Consider the following 19,328-nt stretch of genomic DNA (forward strand, 5'->3'; position numbering starts at 1 on the left):
TGCTAAACCTCAGGTCTTCCACCGACCTACTCAACAGAGCTCTGCTAGGTGTACCCTATTTGGCTCCGCTCTACGCCATAGGAATAGAAAATCAGCACAAGGGCCTTAGCCCTATTCCCCTCAACGTTTTGAAAACTAGTCTCCTCGTTAAGCCTTTAGTAAGTGAGTCTGTCAGATTCAGTTCTGACCTCACATAATCTAAAGCTATTACACCATTTTTCAGTATATGCTTTACTGCAGCATGCCTTATCCTGATGTGTCTCTTCTTGCCATTGAATACATTATTCTTTGCAATTGCAATGGCAGCCTGTGAGTCACAATGAAGGAAAATTGGTATCGTTTCCCTTCCCCACTGTGTTATGTCTCCCAAGAGACTCCTTATCCACACAGCTTCCTGACCAGCCAGCTCAAGAGTGATAAACTCAGACTCTATAGTGTTATGCAAGTTTGTTTGGAAGACTTCCAAGACACAACACCTCCACCTCCACCCAACACAAAAACATAACCACTTGTCGAACTGACTTCATCATTATCAGTGACCCAGTTAGCATCACAGTAACCTTCCAAAACGGCTAGGTCAAGGATATGTCCTTTGACTAAAGATACAATGCGAGCAATTTGTCGGATAGGATAATTGATGAAGAATATCAACAAGTCTAGATGATTTAGGGGTTGTAGTGTTTAGCTAGATCCAACTACGATCGTCGAATCACGAAGCGATTCGCGGCTAATTTCGATTGGATCCTACAACGGGTTACACAAAGAGTGTCAACTTGATCGGAAAATAGGACTAGAGGGATGAGACACATATAGTTGGATAACACCCGTAGATGTCCCAAATGCCTAAAAGAAGTTTAGGCAAAGATGGTGCAAAAGGCCCGTAAGAAGGGATTTTGGACAGGGGCACCAAAAGGATGTTTTGGGCCCAAAAGAGGGGTTGGCCATGGTTGGAAGATTGCCCTCATAGGGCCGACCAGATCTTCCCAACGAGGCATGCATGGGGCGGCCACAAGTTAGGGAAACTAGAAAATAGAATTTATTTTCAAGGGTTTCCTAAATCTCATTCAAAAGGGCTTTTTAGGAAACCTAATTAGGGTTGTACTCTAACTAATTTAGGGTTCTATATAATTCCTCTTGAGACTTGAATAAGGTGTGAAAAAAATTCTCAAGAAGCTTTCTAGCTCTACAACATTAAGTAGAGAAAGAAAGAGAGATATTTCCCAATCAACTATCATGTCGAAGAAGAAGGTGTTCCTCAATCCAACCACCATTAGAGTTCTAGATAACAACAAGGTGGAAGATCAAGGTGATTGCTCGGTGTTCGAAGTAGATGATCTACAATTGGAGCTCTTGCTTTCTCAAAAGCAATTGGAAAGGTTCGAGGGCAAACTAGCGATTAAGGTATTTATCGTACTAGTTTAACTTAGTTATGATTATTAGCTTATGCATGGGATCCTGGGGATACTAGTGTTAGAGATTCCGCTACCAATACTAGGAGACCGCAAAACCCAACAGTGACGTCAGAGCCTCTTGCACGTAGCTAGTTTTTGGCTAAGTTTCGGACCAATCTATGCTTGTTTAGATAGATAGTTGTGTCAAAAAGTGTTTTAGGCATAACAATTTTATTAGTTTTGAATGTTATTTAAAGATTATTCAAGTTGATTGTTGAAAAAGGTTCGATTTTGATCTATTTCGGTTTTGAAAAGTTTCTCAAAAGTTGTTTTATCAATTTTTAGAAGTTGTTTAAGAACAAAATTTGGCTTTTTTAGAAGTTTCTCCCGGATAAGTGATGTGACACGAAAATGTCACATTTAAGGAGCCTAACATAGACTAATTAGTCCTTTTCGAGTGTTTTTTGTAATAGTTTATGTGTTTTTCTTGTTTAGGTACCATATTTGGAATAAAGAACTTAATTCGGAATAAAGGGAGCGGATTATCACTATCATTTCATGTGCCCAAAACGAGAAAAAAAGACTTTAAACAAATCAAATGAGAAGAGGAGTCAAAGACGAGTCCAACAGTGAAAACGGAAGTCAATTCCGAGTTCGGACGGGGAAGTTGTGAAAGAAAGAAGTCAAGGTTCGGTCTTAAAACAAGGATTCCATAAAGGCACTCCTTGGATTTCTAGTTGAGAAGCCCACAACCAAGCCCAAGAGCCCAAAGAAGAATGACAAGGAAATATTATATGAGCACCCTCTCTTTATGGACTCAAGTTTGAGTCAAAGTCAAGTCTTTACCTAGGGTTTGAGTCAAAAAGGAGGGGGTCATCACTATTCATCTTCTTCTTCATTCTAACAATACACAAACTAGGGAGGAGGAGAGAGAAAGCTCGGGTTTTCTAGGGTTTATCATCTTCTTCACCACCAAAAGCAAGGGGGTTTGAGTTAGAGGAAAGAGAGAGAAGGAGGGTGCCGGCCAAGTTGGCCGGCACCACAAGAGCTCGGACATGGGAGCACGGGAACGGCACCACAAGAGCTACTCGGACGCGACCTGCTGCTGCTCGGAACAGCAGCCCGAGCTGCTCCAAGGACGCGACCTGCTGCTGCTCGGAACAGCAGCCCGAGCTGCTCCAAGGACGCGACCTGCTGCACACTCGGGCCTTCAAGGCATAGCTCGGTTGGCATGGGAACGTGCTCGGGTTGCTCGGACATCGCATGGAAGGGGTCCACAGTGTGCACATGGCCGGATCTAGGGTTGGCCGGAACTAGGGTTTCTTTGACCGGATTTTTCGAGGGTTTCCGGCAACTTTTTTTGATTCGAAACCATAGGGCTTTTACTCCCCATGTCTTGATCTATCTTCCCATGTAGTTTGATTTGATTTTGGGTGAAAAATCTCTAGAGAGAGAGAGCTTGGTGAAGCTTTAATGGTGGATGTTCTTGAGATGGAGAAGATGATGATGGGTGCTATGGGGAAATCTGATTTTTACTCGGGGACACCCAAAGTTCACTATTAAAGGGAAATCCAGGAAATTGCTACGGGGAGATCGACTATACTTAGAGACTCATTTTTCTCGACGAACCTAGCCTCGAGCCACATCGAAAAAGGGGGATTTCTCATCATCTTCTTTTCATTTATTACTTATTCACCATGTTAGCTAAATCAAGTGTGTCGATTATATGAGATGAAATGTGATGAATTTGTGATTATGTTTGATATGATTTGATGTTTTGATTATGAATTGATGTTCATTTGATTCGATTATCGTTTTGATCGTATTTTCATGTGTCTTGTCAAGCACTTCGCATAGTTAATAGACGAAACGAAGTATTCGATATCGATCGTAGTCTAAGTCATATTTTCATGTGTCTTGTCATGCACTTCACATAGTTAGGCGACTAGACGACACTTTCGATGACTCGGGATTAACCGAATTAGGCGTTTGTTTGACTAGGTATGATCTCCGGATATACGTAGTACTTAGAAACATCTACTTTAGGAGTCGAACATCGATTATACTTCGACACATTAGATTGGATCATACGTAGTCGTAGGATTATCATTATGGATTCCCGGACTTCGACACCTCTCTCGCTTATTTGTTGCCCGAATCGAGTCTTACCGTCTCCCGACTCTTGTTCCTCCGACTCTTCTCTCGAATCTCTTTTGCCCATTTACATTTATTGTTTAGTTAGTTTTACTCGCTTTATTCTTTTTGTTACTCTTTCAATCAAAACCCCTTATTCATCTTTGTTTCCTTTCCTTTTTAGTCTAAGTTAGCTTGAAATATCTAGACCGAGGGACAAGACCCTTCGATATCCAAACTACCTTCCTATCCTTGGATCGATCCCGGCTTTGCCGGATTACTACTTGATACCTCCGCTTGGGTGTGTAACCTTTTCGGGTGCATCAATAAGCATGCATATACAATTGTTAGCCTTGAATATTATATGACTGTACGTGCTGTGAATGCGGCAATTAGTATGTCCATAGAGTTTTGTTCTTTTATTCTTGTGTTTAGCGCATATGGGTGCGAATTTGTAATAATTTTAATTTCAAGTTTATACGATCTGCGTATTGTTCAAATCTTACAATTAGAGTTTACGGTCTATGAGTCCATTGAAGAAGCTCAATCATAGGTTCCTAATTCGAGTGAGAGAATTCAATGGAGGTTCGAGAATTGCGATCCAGACAAACCATGGAGAAAACAAGGAGAATCCTAAGAAGACTAGATCTTTTAGGACTAGGGGTCATACTAGGATCCATATGTGCTTGATTTATTTTCTCGCGCACATTTACTTATTTATTTACGTTTTATGTCGTGGATGTTAGTTAAGTTAAATAGTTCACTAAAACGCATACTAGACAAAGCGTAAAAGTCCCTAAAAATAATTTTGAGTAAAAAGGCTACCCAGATTAAGACACTCGTTGATTCCGGCTAGCCGCGTGCATGTCTCGGCCTTGCCGGTCGAGACCGTTCCAGACTAAGAGTCCGGAATGTGCAAACACTGTTCTTAGTCGCGTTCTAGCCTTGGCAGAGACTTCCAATAAGGCTCGACCTTAGGCCAGACGCGTCTAGGACGCGACCAAGAACTGTGTTTGCACATTCCAGACTCTTAGTCTGGAATGGTCTATACCGGCAAGGCTGAGATATGCACGCGACTGGCCAGACGCGTCCCGACCAGTTTTAGCAACTTCTAAAAGTTGTTTCTCCTTGCAACATACTTTTTTCTCTCTTAAGTTGTTGTTCCAACTAATTAGAGACTTCTAAAACCCAAATCTTAATTTCAAAACGATTTCTAAAATCAATGAAATTCAATTCTTTTAAAAACACTTTTCAATATCGAAATCGATCAAAATTGAATCTTTTGAAACTCTTTTCAAACATAAACTTTGAAAAACAATTTGAATAACTTTAAATCACATTCAAAATAATCAAATTGAAGCCTAAATGTAACATCCCAAGTTTTCGGCTTAAATAAGATACTGTATAAGGTGTGATGAAGGACTATTTGACAATTGAGTCGGGTCAAAATAAGGGCTAAATCTGCAAACCATGCAAGTTTGGGGGTGTTTTGCAATCTGAACAAATCGAGGGACTGGAGTGGAATTTCGGCTATTTTAGGGAAGAAATCAGAACCGACCTCTTTCTCTATTCAACTCGTTTTCACTTCTAGGGCTGGCTTTGGGAGAGAAAAAAAAATCGATCAAATGGAGAATTTCAAGTGCAATTTGAAGGGGGAATCTGATATTTTTTGTTGATCAAGCTTCAATGAGTTGTTTCAATCTAGGGTTTGTGGAATTTTGGTAAGTAAAATCCTATTTCTCTCTCTAGACAGAATCTTAGCTGTGTTTCATTTTAATGGAGTCTTGTTACTTCGAATTGTAGGAGATTGGGTGGAATAGATGAAATTATGAAGAATCAACCCAACACCATCTAAATCAAGGTAGTATTCATGTTTGATTAGCTTATTCTTAAATTCTAGGGTTTGGGGTTTATGGAATTTAGGGATTTTCTTGATTCATGTAGTTCCAGGGTTTATATGGTTGGGAATTAAGCAATTTTGGTATAAAAGCAACTTTAGAGAGATTATGTGATATAGTTAACCGATCGAACGACGACTTGAGGGACTGAATACAGCCTACTGTCCGAGCCATTCTGGGATTGATATATTGCTCGTACGGACTTTCTTAAAACACGTAAGTCGTAGCTTAGGTTGTTAGCTTTCCGAAAAGGTATGGTACAAGTTATTTCTATCCCGGACGAGAGAGTTACGACTGTTATAATGCGCAGCATGCTGTTAGGAAATTCAGATTCACTGTTGTTTGTATTTTGCTATTTCGAGGACCGTACACTTTAAATTTGACCGAGACACTAAGGAATGAAATGTTAGAAGCTGAAGTAGCTTTCCAACGATATATGATATGCTTGAATTGGGACTAAATTGTGACGGGAATGAATCTAAGAAAGAATAGAGTCACTCGGGGTCTTCCGATGTTAATGCGAGTCAAGTCTCTTTTGTCCCTCTTGTCGTATTGTCTTTTCGGAGTTATTTATGTCATCTTAAGATTCTTGTCAAGGAATCTAAGTTGATCTTTGTCTAGGAGGTCGGAAGGAAAGCCAAAACGAGTTGGGAGCAAGATGCTCGAAGCAAATCGGATGAGGACGGAGTCCTGCATCGCTAGGTAGGGGTGATCTCTTGTTTTCCTTTCATATTATCGTCTAGACTCATGATAGGAGTGGGAGATATGCATGCATCACTATACATAGATAAATAGACGACTAAGACGAGCATACTGCATGATGTATGACGTTGATTTCAATGAGGTTTATAACATGGGTTATGCCTATATTAAGTAATTGTTTGACGATCAAGCTTGTATTGTTTATTGTGATTTCGATGAGATTTGTATTGTGAACGTTACTTTCTTGATGCGATGGTTTTATATATGCAAACATGTTTTACGAATGATTTTTAGAGAAATGGTTTTTGAAACGGATTTTGATGATCGAGGTTTGAAAACATATTGATTTCATATGTTGTTTGTGATTGGTGAACTGGACTGAGATGAGTCATTAGGGTCTTGGCAGTTGTAGTGCTCCACTCTCTGGCCAGGATTCTCGTTTAGGTTGGACTCTCGGGGCTCAGGGATTTGCTACCCTTGACCACTCGATTGGATTGTAAGCCTGTTTGTTCTTACCCTCGGGGCTCAGAGGTTGTACACCTCGGACCGCCCGACTGGTTTGGTGATTGAGATCCCTCTGCACGTTATGATATGACTCTTGATTGCGCCACTTCTGTGTGTGATAAGATAAGTAATGTTTTAAAAAGCCTATCTCAGTCGAGGGCGTAACGGGCGAGTTCCGAATCTGCTGAGATTGTGGGTGAAGAATGTTTTCACAAGAAAAGAGTATTATTTCGGTTGTTGACACAATAAATGTTTTTCCAAAAACAAGAAGAAATAGTTGCATGCTAGGGTACCGATGAGAATATGTTTTTTTTTCGTCCCAACACGAATACTGGAGGGACGACCTGACTATTCGACTTCGGTGAAGCTAAAACTTATCTAGTTAAGCTAGGTGTATATATTTATCACAAGGTTAGCTTTCCAATAACTGTGGAGTCGCCTAGTGGGAGAGGGGCTTACCTACCTAGGGGTAAGCCACTTTCTCGAGAGAATTTGAGTACCTTGGTTAGTGCCGGTATGGGATGGTACTAGCTAAAGTACTATAGAATTCTCTAGGTAACTCCTTGTTAATTGAGAGGCATACCAAGGGTGGGCAGTTAAGTCTGCTATTGTATGCTAGTATTAGGATTGATATATATTTATATATGTGCATGGTTTACTTGCGAAGGGGTTTTATCATAGTTTTGTTTTGGGACTCCTCTACCAGTTTAACTCGTGTCGGTGAGTTACTGACCCCCTACCAGTTCTTAGTGTGCAGGTACTTCTTTTGTAGTTTGATTGTCGTTGTGAGACAGTTGAGGCTCGTGATTTGCAGAGGGCGTGGGGTGGCTTCACGGCTGTCTTATTTGGTTCCTTTTGTTTTCTTCTCATTATATTTTAAGTTATACCTTTATACACTGGACACCATGTATTATAAATATATATGTATCACATGGGTTGTACAGGGATGTATGGTGTTGTTCAGGATGAGTTAACCGAGTTCTGGTGGTTCGGCTTGGAACCAGAGTCTGTTAGTTGATTATGTTTCATTTTAGCTTCCGTTGTGTGTGTGCGCGCGAATGTATGGTTTGCATGACAGATTACAGGTACGACCGGTTTGATTTACAGAGGAGGTGCTGCCGGATTTTCGGCTCTTCTGTAGGTTGTCGGGGTGTGGTCATGTCTATTTTGGGACACGGGACGTCACACTAAAACACTTTCAGATATAACTATATATCTAATCAATCATGGATTAGTCCAAAACATAGCAACAATTAACTATGTGCAAGAGGCTTTGACGCCACTGTTGGGTTATGGTGTCTCCCAGTGTTGTAAGCGGAACCTCAGACATTAGTTCGCTATCTAATTCGTACACTAGTATCCCTAGGATCTCATGCATAAGCTAATTATTAACTAAGGGTTAGAGATTATCTTAATCGCTAAATTTTCCCTCGAACTTTTACAATCGAATGTGAAGACCAAGAGCCCCAAATGTTGCTCCTTTATTCAAGAAACCCGAATGATCAATTTGATCACCCACCTTGTTGCTAGCTAGAACACCAATTGTGGTTTGATGAAGAGCTCCTTCTTTTGACTAGTTAGATAGCGTGGGAATAATTTCTCTTTCTTTCTCTACTTGATGTTGTTGAGGTTGAAAGCTTCTTGAGAATTTTTCCACACCTAATTCAAGTACCTAAGAAACCTTATATAGAACCCTAAGTTAGATTCCAACCCTAATTAGGTTTCTTAAAAGTCCTTATTGAATAAGATTAAGGAAATAGTCGAAAATAGAAAGTAGTTTCTACTTTCTATGCCCTTGTTATTGGTCGGCCATATCAAGCCCATCTTGTGAAGATATAGCCGGCCCCTATAGGTAGGTCGACCAAGCATGGTCAGCCCCTATAATGGGCCCTAAAACCTCTTTTAAGTCCCGGACCAAATCCCCTTCATTCGGGCCTTTTGTACTGTCTTTGCCTAAACATTTTTTTAGGCCTATGGGACATATTTATGGGTCTTACCCAACATCATATCTCTCATCCCTCTAGTCATATTCGATCTAGACATTCTTTGGTGTAACGCGATGTAGGATCCGGTCGAAATTAGCCGCGAATTACTTAGTAATTCGATGATCGTAGTTGGTTTCTAGCTAAACATTACGACCCCTAAATCGTCCGGACTTGATGATCTTATTAATCAATTGTCTTATCTAACAAATTGCTCGCATTACATTTTTGGTCGAAGGACATCTCCTTCAGCATGATAAAAACGTAAATGTCCTCAAAAGAATTTTGAGTAAAGCCTACCCAGATTAAGACACCTATTGCGACCTTGTTCATCGATGGTGGGTGTGACGCCCCAAGCCCAGCAGTTGCCGATATTGTCCTCCCTTTCGCCACGACCCTCGCACGGATGGCAGGAGGTTTTGTTCTTGGCGAGAGCACCACAGACTCCCCCAAAAGGCCTCGGTACTTACCAAGCTTGAGCATGCACCTATAGCCCAGGCTCTGGACACTCTCGTGAGCCTCCCACAAAAGGCCTCCCACAACCAACCGTGAAGGAACTATATAGTCCCTCGTCCGATCCAAATTTTTTTTTTTTATTTCTTTTGCCGAAAACATGGGATGTTACAGTGGGCATGTTCCCACAAGGTTCCATCTTTTACCTCGGGACAATGCGGATAGACCTATGAAAAGGTTTACGCGTCTAAATGGTTATTCTCGACGAATCAGCAAAAGAGTTTTGGATTTCGAGGGAAATGATGAGTTTGACACACAAGAGTGAAACTCATCAACCAAGAGTCATAGGGGTATGATCAGTAAAGAGTTCACTCACCAGGACGACGGGGATAAGGTCAGTGCTCTAGTACGCTTAACTTTGAAAAAATGGGGTCTTACAATCGTATTATTCAAATGGGGATGGTTTTCATTGAATAATACGGCAAAATAGTTTTTGCGAATATTGAATGTAGTACTTAGCAAAATCCTTTTTCTGTCTTGTGTAGTTTAGAGATGGCATATATTTGTTCACAATTAGATTCGTTCCTTGAATAGGAACAGTTGAATCTAAACAACTTTCAAAATTGGGAGAAGAATTTGAGAAGTGTTCTCAAATCTTTGCATAAAGAAAGCGTATAGATACCCCAATCCCTTTGGTAACTGCTACCTCGACAGTCGAGGAAGAAGAGCATGCCAAAGTTATCCGATAAAGGTCAAAGGAATTGACCAGCATTACGTTGGCAACCACGGAATCTGCACTCCAGGGAATGTATGGGAACATGGATGTAGACACTATTCTCCAACGACTGAGAATGTTATCTCAGTTTGAACAATGGGAAAGGGAGTATTTGACTTTTAATGCGACTTGAAATGACGTTAGGAATCACGGACGAAGTGTCTATGTTATGGGGTTCTAATTAGGGTTTCTCTATATATGGACCAGTTAGAGAACAGAAAAGGTGTACAATTTTCTCAAGAGAAAACCTATCTCTCAGACAACTAAAGAGAGAGAGTTTTTAGAGAAAAAAGCTTTCAGCCTATCTATCTACTCTAAAGAAGAAGAGCGATTCTTCTCAACCTTCAATAACGTCCTAGCTAACATTAAAGAAGGGAGATCAAGTCAACTAGCTCGGGTGTCTCAAGTAGTGGGGCTACGATTGAAGCTCTCATCTTCGGGATAAAGATGTCGAGTTTAGTTCGATAGGAAAGCGAATAGAGGTATTTTCTTTCTGTTTCTATTTCATCTTTAGTTCATGCATGTGATCCTTGTAGCTTATGTTAAACATATAGATTTTGAAATTCCGCTTACAACACTAGGTGACACCAAAACCCAACAAAGATTGCACTGTCCCGAGTCGTCCCGCGTTTTTCTTCCACCATCCCGAGCTGAACCGAGCTTGAATGATGAAGACCGAGCCTTCTGTAAGCGTCTCCAGCAAGTTTGAGAAACCTGAGCTGCTCCTTCTGCCCGTCCCGAGCTGTTGCCGGCCAAGACTAGGCCGGCCTTAGTGTTGGTCAACCTAGCTTGGCCGACCCATACCTCTTTCCTTCTCTCTTTTTCTTCAACACAAAAAAAAATCCTAAAAAATTAAAAACCCTAGCCTCTCTTTCAAACTTGAAGTAGAAGTTCCTCCTGGTTCTAACTCAAAGTCTTGTTATAACTTAAAACCCTTGACCTAACTAGGTCTTCTCTTTTAGACCATTTTGATTTGGACCATTAAATAGGAGTGCTCCTAAATTTTCTCCTTTCTCTTCTTCTTAGATTGGTCTTTGAGTTTGGGGTTTCAATTGAAACCAAGGGTATGCCTTCATCCTTGTCCCTACATCTCTAGTTTCAAGAAAACACATGGCTTCTTTCTTTCATAACTTCCCTGTCTGAACTCCAAATCGACTTCCGTTTTCACCATTGGACTCGCCATTAACTCCACTTGTCTTTTTATCCCTTTGATAACTTTTTCTCTCGTTTCGGTTGCATGAGATGAAAGTGATAATTGCTTTGTTTTATTCCTAATCAAACGCCTAACTCCAAATAAGATACCTAAGTAGAAAAACACATAAAATATTACAAATAGTACTCGAAACGGACTAATTAGTTTAAGTTAGGCGCTTCAAATGTGACATTTTCATGTCACATCAAGTACTAACTAAAGTCATTTAAAAAAAAGTACAATTAAGAAAAGGAAAAAATGCTTATGTGTGAGATCGAACTTAGGTTGTTTAGTCTCTCAAACATGCATTCTACCAATTGAAATAAATTGAACAACTGGTTACTTTTGGTAATTTTGTTATATAGATAAAATAAACTGGGGCCCCCTTGATTCTTTATTTGTAATCGTTTGTGAGGCCCTTTCGTCCCCGGGGCTCGAAGAAAGGCTTTGCCTGCTTGTCCCTAGGGTCGGCCCTGTCATTTGTTTTATCAAAAGATTTACCAGAAGAATAACTTAGGGTTGGATGAAGAAGTGGAATCATTCTTTCAGTGCAATGACATTCTAGTGACAATGATAAATCCTACAAAATTTGATTTAGTAGGAACTTTTCATGTGTTGGAACTTACTCATTGTTTTGAGCAAGTTTTTTTTATTGATTTAATCACTCATTGAGATTTTCGAGCGAGAAAAAATTTGGCAAGATGATGAAGAAGAGAGAGAAATAATTTGGGAAAGAAGATGGAGAAGAAAGAGAATCAATTTTTGGAAGATAAAGAAGAGAAAGAAACAATTTGATAGATGTGAATTAATTAAAATAAGGGTATTTCTGGAAAATCCAAAAAGAGGTTAACCGTCAAATAGACGGTAACGGTCAAAGAGGGTCATCTGGATATTTTTGATAAAGTAGGGCGCTACGCGGAAAATTGGTCAAAAAGTAGGGGACCATGGGAAATAACCCTTCTTTATAACATCTTCCGCAACACGAGCCTTACACACCAATGAAGCTGCTACCTCGCTTTTCTCCCATTTTAAATATCCTTCCTCATCTATGATTTGGAGAATACGGTACTGTATATCAATGTCTTTTCTCTTGCATAGCAATTTTTCTTATAATCATTCAAAATGGTTGGAAGTGTTTCCATAATAACAGTTACTTAAATAACCTCATCGATTACCATAACTTCAGTTTTGATTTCATTTTGCTGAAATTGACTTACCACTGGTTTTTCATCTTCCATTTTAAAATCCAGATTCCTCCTAACAACGAATTTTTTTATTCTAGTATGCTCCGAAGTATATTTTTCTTGCAATGGATCTCACAATTCTTTAACATTCTTAGTTAAATAGTAAATATCATATAAAAGTGTTACCCGTGTAGTTCAAAATATAATTTCGAAACAGATAATCAGCCTTAGTCCATGCTTCTACTAACACAAACCTTCCTGGTTCATTTTCCCCTCACAACTATGGTTGGCGGTTTAGTTCAAACAGACTAAATGTTGAAAGTAGTCAAGAAAAACAACATATTTTGTTACTATACTTTGAAATTTGACCATCAAATTCAAAGTTTTCCTTCGCTCATTTTGAAAGCCATTTCTTAAAACATATGAAGATGATCGAAAATGGTTTTAACTATTTTAGAAGAAGATGTGAACATTTTTCTTTGATTTTTTAGTCTTCAGACAAAAATCCCATGATAGATGAGGCGCTTCCACAACCAAAGTCCAAGACTAGACTAGGCGGGGTTTGTGGCCCGACCCACAGGAATATATCTGTGTCTGTGCCCTTAAGAATGGTACAACTCTCCTCTTAAGCGAACTTTTATACCTCCAAGAGGCACACTGTAAAAAAATTGTCTTCGAAATGTAAATAAGAGGGATGAAGAATAGAGGCTTGAAACATGTACTAGATACACTTTCCTTAAAACATTATTTACCCTCTCTCAATCGAGATACTTGAAGGTTACTAGGTAAATTGCTTCCCAATATATGACAAGCCTTTGTGAAATTGCACCAAGTAATTTGTGGAGATTTCACTTAAGGAGCATTAAAACATGTTGAAGATGAGAAAGGTTTTCGACATAGATTCTACATAGTTTTTACAGTTACCTGAAACCTGTTTTAGAGAAAATCTAATTTATAGAAAACGAAAAGACACTTCTCAAGTAGAATCTTTTCACAAAAACATAAATCTCTTCATATATTTTTATCAAAAGACATAAATATTAGATATAAAATTCAAGTTCAAATCTTAAAAAATAAGTTTCAATTTTATAGAAATAGTTTTATTAATTATTTGTCCAAAAAATCCAACAATCCCCTGCTTGGACAATTACTAAGAAAATTACCTTTGCCAAAAAAATATATTAGTATTAGTGCATAAAGTACGGTCGATTTGAACCATACCCTAGTGTAAGTGTACAAGTCCACCACCCTTCGGTGTAACGATTGGACACCCCTCTTAAGCCCATGAGGTTGTGGGATCGAGTTTCGGTGGAAGCAGTTTGCCATCAAGATTTATCTTATGTAATTTAGGCTATAAATAATGTAATAATTTGTCGGGTTTTAGGCCTCTTTGTTGTCGGGCTTTAGGCCTCTTTCATTCTCGGTTTAAATTAGGCGGTTATCATGCTTATTACATCTCCATGATGCATCAATGCCTTGTAGCGATTAACGTAGATCGTAGTCGAATTCTCAAAAAAAAAAAGTGTAAGTGTACAAGGTTTTATCGAAATCCCAGGTAGCTTGTATGTTTGAACCAATTATAAAATCGGTTACACCACACACATACAATACATTTGTTCTTTAACTCCACACTTTTCTTGCTTAGCACTTATATGGCCATGTGCTTCTTGGTTTCATAAACTATTCTTAGATAAACTCTAAATTTAATGAGAGGCGACACTATTAGAGTACATGGCCCAAGCCCACAGTCACTTATCAATGACTTGTTGTTACCTGTTGAATCTAAGACTAGTCATTTCCTAGTGTTAGATTGGGTTGCCGTTAATGGTGACTTTTACTTAATGATTTTCAACCCCATCTCTCTAGATGTAGAATTTAACGTGCCTCTCGTCAGAGGTTTAGTAAATTGATATACTAAATTGTGTCAAATATAAGAAACTATAATTCCATCGTGAATTAAGTATTTCTCATTCTCACTATTTTCAATGTATCCACATTCACATGTAGATCAATAACACTAGGAAATCGAGAATTAAGCTTCTCATATTTTTATTTTAAATAAATATTAGATTTAGAATCGAATAGTTTGACATTCGGAACCCCCACATTTTCAAATATCCAACAATTGATTATCTTGATATTTCTCTAATCTAATGTATATTTATGAGAGCATTGTTAGGAAAAATAACCTAATTGACTTGTTCAGGAATATGAAGATAAACGATGCGAAAGTAAAAGTAGAGACACCAAGATTATTTAACGTGGCAAAAAACCCCTCCAAGATGGAAGGTAAAATAACCACGGGACCTAGTCCAGAACTCTTCCACTATAATTAAATAATGGGTTACACAAATCTTCACCAAACCTATGGTGGATAAACCAATTGTTCAAGATGTGTAGAAACACTCTTGGATAACAATTCTTCCCTAAACAAATAGAGGATTAACCAATTCTTCAAGATGTGTAGAAACACTCTTGGATAACAACTCTTCACCAAAACTATGGTGGATAAACTGAACAAAGAAACAAAGAAATAGAAATATCTTACTCCTTAGGATTTGAACAAATCCTAGATTACCAAAGGTTGAAGAAGATAACCACAAACTAAATTGCTTCACAAGATTAATAATCTTCTTTTCTTCAAACCAATATTATTCTCTTTCAATCTCTCTTAAAAGAACTACTTCAGAAATCTCTCTTTCTCTGACTTCTCTTTGTTCTGGAAGTTGTTATGAACAATCTCTTCCCTTTCATTCCCTTTTATAATGATAAATAAGGAGGTTTACCAATTGAAATAGGAATTCCTTTTTAGGCTTGAAAAAAATAGAAGTTTCTATTGTTTCCCAAAACAAGAAATAAAGGAAATCCTATTCCAACTAGGAGTCCTTTTATTATAAGGATGGACCCCAACAAACTCCCCATCCCAACTTATGAAGAGGGACCTACCATCCCCAAACCTGCAACACTGCTACATAGCTCATCTTTGCCTTTGGGTAATGGTTCTGTCATCATATCTGAACCATTGTCGCCAGTATGGATTTTCTCGATCTTCAACATCTTTTCTTCAAGAACATCTTAGATCCACTAGTATCTCACATTTATATGCTTGGACTTGGAATGGAAACTAGAATTCTATGGCACTCTGACTATCACAATGAATAACATAATTATCCTGTTTCATACCAAGTTCTTCTAACAACCTCTTCATCCATAACATCTCCTTGAAACATTCTGTAATGGCAATATATTCTGCCTCTGTAGTAGATAAAGCTACATACTTTTGTAATTTAGATTGCCATGACACTGCTCCCCCTGAAAATGTAAATAGGTAGCCTGATGTGGACCTTTTGGAGTCTACATCTCCTGCCATGTTTGCATCTGTGTAACCGACTAATACTGGCTTATCATTACCAAAACATATACGAGTTTTAGACGTACCTCTAAGATACTTCATAATCCACTTCACTGCTAACCAATGCTCTTTGCCTGGATTTGCAAGAAATCTGCTTACTACTCCAACTGCAAATGCAATGTTCGGTCTCGTACACACCATCGCATACATCAAGCTTCCTACAGCTAAAGCATAAGGAATTTTCTCCATTTATTCTTTCTCACTTCTAGTTGATGGACACTGATCACGAGTCAACTTGAAGTGACTGGCTAATGGACAACTCACTGGTTTTGTCTTGTCCATATTGAACCTTTCTAGAACCTTCTCAATGTATCTTTCTTGTGATAGCCAAAGTTTTCCAGCTTTTCTATCACGAAAGATATGCATGCCAAGAATTTGTTTTGCTGGACTCAAATCTTTCATATCGAAATACTTGTTTAGTTCCTTCTTTAAACTGCTAATTTTATTAGCATCCTGACCAACAATCAACATATCATCAACATAAAGCAGAAGTATAATCAAATCTCCATCAGGAAATTTATGAACGAAAACACAATAATCTGAAGTCGTCTTGTGATACCCTTGATCCTTCATGAATTATTCAAACTTTTTGTACCACTGTCTTGGTGCTTGTTTTAGCCCATATAAAATCTTCTCTAACTTACAAACCAAGTGTTCCTTACCTTTAACTTCAAACCCTACTGGTTGTTCCATATACACATCTTCCTCCAAGTCACCATGAAGGAAAGTTGTCTTGACATCTAGTTGCTCAATTTCTAGGTTCATACTTGCAGCCAATCCCAATACTAATCGTATAGAGGACATCTTCACCACCGGGGAGAAAATCTCATCAAAATCAATACCCTTCTTTTGCCCAAATCCTTTCACCATTAGGCGTGCCTTGTACCGTGGTTGTGAATTTCTTTCTTCGGTTTTGATTTTGAAAACCCACTTATTTTTAAGAATTTTCTTATTCTTAGGTTTTTCAACCAACTTAAAATTGTTGTTCTTATGCAATGATTCAATCTCATATTGCATAGCTTTCAACCACTCCTTGTGTTCATCATCTAGGGCTTCTTTATAACACTGTAGTTTATCTGTAACCATCACATACTCGTGTGGAGGATACTTGGTAGATGGCGCTCTCTCTCTAGTCGATCTTCTCAATTCAGCTGGTGGTTCATGTTCAACTTCCATTCCTTGCTCAACATCATCACCCATAGGAACATCTTCATGAGCTTCATCTTCATGATTTTGTTCTTCACCTGCATTATCATGCATAACCTTAGAAGAGATATGTGGATCTATATCAATAAGATCATCACTATGATTCTCAGGCTTCTCAACTTTCCTGAAGTCCTCAATAGTTTGATCTTCAAGAAAGACCACATCTCTGCTTCTAATAATCTTCTTGTCGACTGGATCCCATAACTTGTATCCAAATTTCTCATCTGCATACCCTAAAAAGATGCATTGCTTAGCTTTATCATCAAGCTTTGCTCTTTGATCTTTAGGTATATGCACAAAAGCCCCGCAACCAAACACCCTTAGGTGTTCATAACTGACTTCTTTCTGCCCACACTCTCTCAGCTACATCTTCATCTAATGGTGCAGAAGGTGATAAATTGATCAGATAACATGCAGTACGCATTGCCTCACCCCAGAAGCTTTTAGGAAGCTTAGCTTCTAAGAGCATACATCTGATCCTCTCCACAATAGTGCGATTCATCCGTTCTGCTACACCATTTTGTTGTGGAATTTTGGGAACTGTATGTTCATGTCGAATATCATGAGTTTTACAATACTCTTCAAACGACCTGATGGATTCTCCTCCATTGTTAGTGCGAATGCACTTCAATAATTTTCCTGTCTCCCGTTCTACCATGTTGTGAAAATTCTTGAAAACTGCAAGTACCTGATCTTTGGTTTTTATGGCATATGCGCAAACTTTCCTAGAAGCATCATCTATAAAAGTAACGAAATACAAAACACCACCAAGTGTTTTGACCTTTAAAGGTCCACAAACGTCAGAATAAACAAGCTCCAAAACACTTGATTTTCTTTCAGATGCCTTCCTTTGAAAGGAAACTTTGTGTTGCTTTCCTACAAAACAATGAGAGAAAGTGTTTAAATGTATACCTTTCATGTTCGGTAAGTCTTGTCGTTTAGCAAGGATTTGAAGTCCCTTCTCACTCATGTGCCCGAGTCTTCTATGCCAAAGATCAGTGGAAGAATCTTTTTCAGCTTCATTCAATTCTCCTTTACACAGTTTTACTTGAGTCCTGTATAAAGTACAACACTTCTTTCTCCTTGCTATCATCATTGACCCTTTTGTGAGTTTCCACTTTCCATCACCAAAGTGACTGTGATACCCTTCATCATCTAATACTCCTGTAGAGATTAGGTTATATCGAATATCTGGTATATGTCTCACATTCTTAAGAATCAATGTACTCCCTATGTTCGTCTCAATTTTCACTTCTACGATTTCTATGATTTTTGAGAAACCTAAGTTTCCCATCCTGACTTTGCCAAGGTCACCAGTTCTATAAGAGTTAAAAAAATCCTTACATGGAATAACATGATACGAAGCACCTGAGTCAACCAACCATGTTGTTTCTGGTTCTGACTCAGTCATACTTAAGCAAGTGCCTCTACAACCTGAGAGTAAGATAATGTCATCACCTGATGTAACTGCCGCAACATTATCTTGTTTTTCATCATCCTTTTTATTTTCCTTCTTTGGTTTCCTGCAATCACTCTTGTAATGACCCATTTTTCCACAACCAAAACATCTAACTTCTTTTTTTGGGTTTTGGTCACCCCCTTGACTTATCACGGTTATGAGGTTTTCTACTTTTACCTCTCCCCCGTCTTTCTGTAACAAGTGCCTCTGAATGAGACTCGTCTGACGATGATTTCCTTCTTGTTTCTTCATTCAACAAACTACCTGTTACGTGATTCATACACATTATGCCATCAGGAGCAGAATTGCTATGAGACACCACTAATGTCTCCCAACTATCTGGTAAAGAATTTAGAAGAAGTAAGGCCTGCAACTCATCATCCAAAACTAACTTCATTGCAGAAAGCTGATTTACTAGACTTTTCATCTCATTCAAGTGTTGAGCAATTGAGGTTCCTTCTTTATATTGTAATTTTTTTACTTTCTGAACAAGTAAGCCTTTTTTGCAGCTGTCTTCTGATCATATGATTCTTCTAATTTTCTCCATACACTAAAAGCGGAAGTCTCCGTCGATACATGATGAAAAACACTGGGTTCTACCCATTGTCGAATAAATCCAACAACCTTTCGATCTAATACCTTCAATCATCTTCATCCATCTTCATCGGTTTCGTACCGTTATTTTCAATTGGTGCAGCTAGGTCTTTACAGTATAACAAATCTTCCATTTTTGCTTTCCACATCAAATAGTTTTCTCCATCTAAACTAATCATGCGATTCGTATTCACTTCCATATTTCTGAACAATAAATCTAACCCTAGCTCTGGTACCACTTGTTAGGAAAAATAACCTAATTGACTTGTTCAGGAATATGAAGATAAACGATGCGAAAGTAAAAGTAGACACACCAAAGATTATTTAACGTGGCAATGCTCGATTCCTATGTCTTTCATATCTCATCTGATACATCATACTTATCAGACTTTCTTGATCGGGAGGAAAAACTGTCAAATCAAATGATTAAATTTTAATCTATT

General features: G+C 38.5%; 1 long non-coding RNA gene across 4 annotated transcripts; it reads left to right on the forward strand.

The window, feature by feature from the left end:
- The first annotated feature begins 5,092 nt into the window (after positions 1–5,092).
- LOC147556529 (uncharacterized) lies at positions 5,093–7,575 on the forward strand. Of its 4 annotated transcripts, XR_015235435.1 has the most exons (4): positions 5,107–5,245; positions 5,328–5,385; positions 6,044–6,124; positions 7,372–7,575. It is a non-coding gene; the product is annotated as an uncharacterized LOC147556529 (long non-coding RNA). The 4 variants fall into 4 exon arrangements; XR_015235434.1 differs by lacking the exon at positions 7,372–7,575 and having other exon boundaries at positions 5,093–5,245; positions 6,044–6,372; XR_015235433.1 differs by having other exon boundaries at positions 5,328–6,124.
- Positions 7,576–19,328: the final 11,753 nt, after the last annotated feature.

Source organism: Eschscholzia californica, unplaced genomic scaffold (assembly GCF_041429995.1).
Source record: "Eschscholzia californica isolate CP2 unplaced genomic scaffold, dmEscCali1.0.p SCAF_2, whole genome shotgun sequence".
In the NCBI taxonomy this organism is placed as follows: domain Eukaryota; kingdom Viridiplantae; phylum Streptophyta; class Magnoliopsida; order Ranunculales; family Papaveraceae; genus Eschscholzia; species Eschscholzia californica.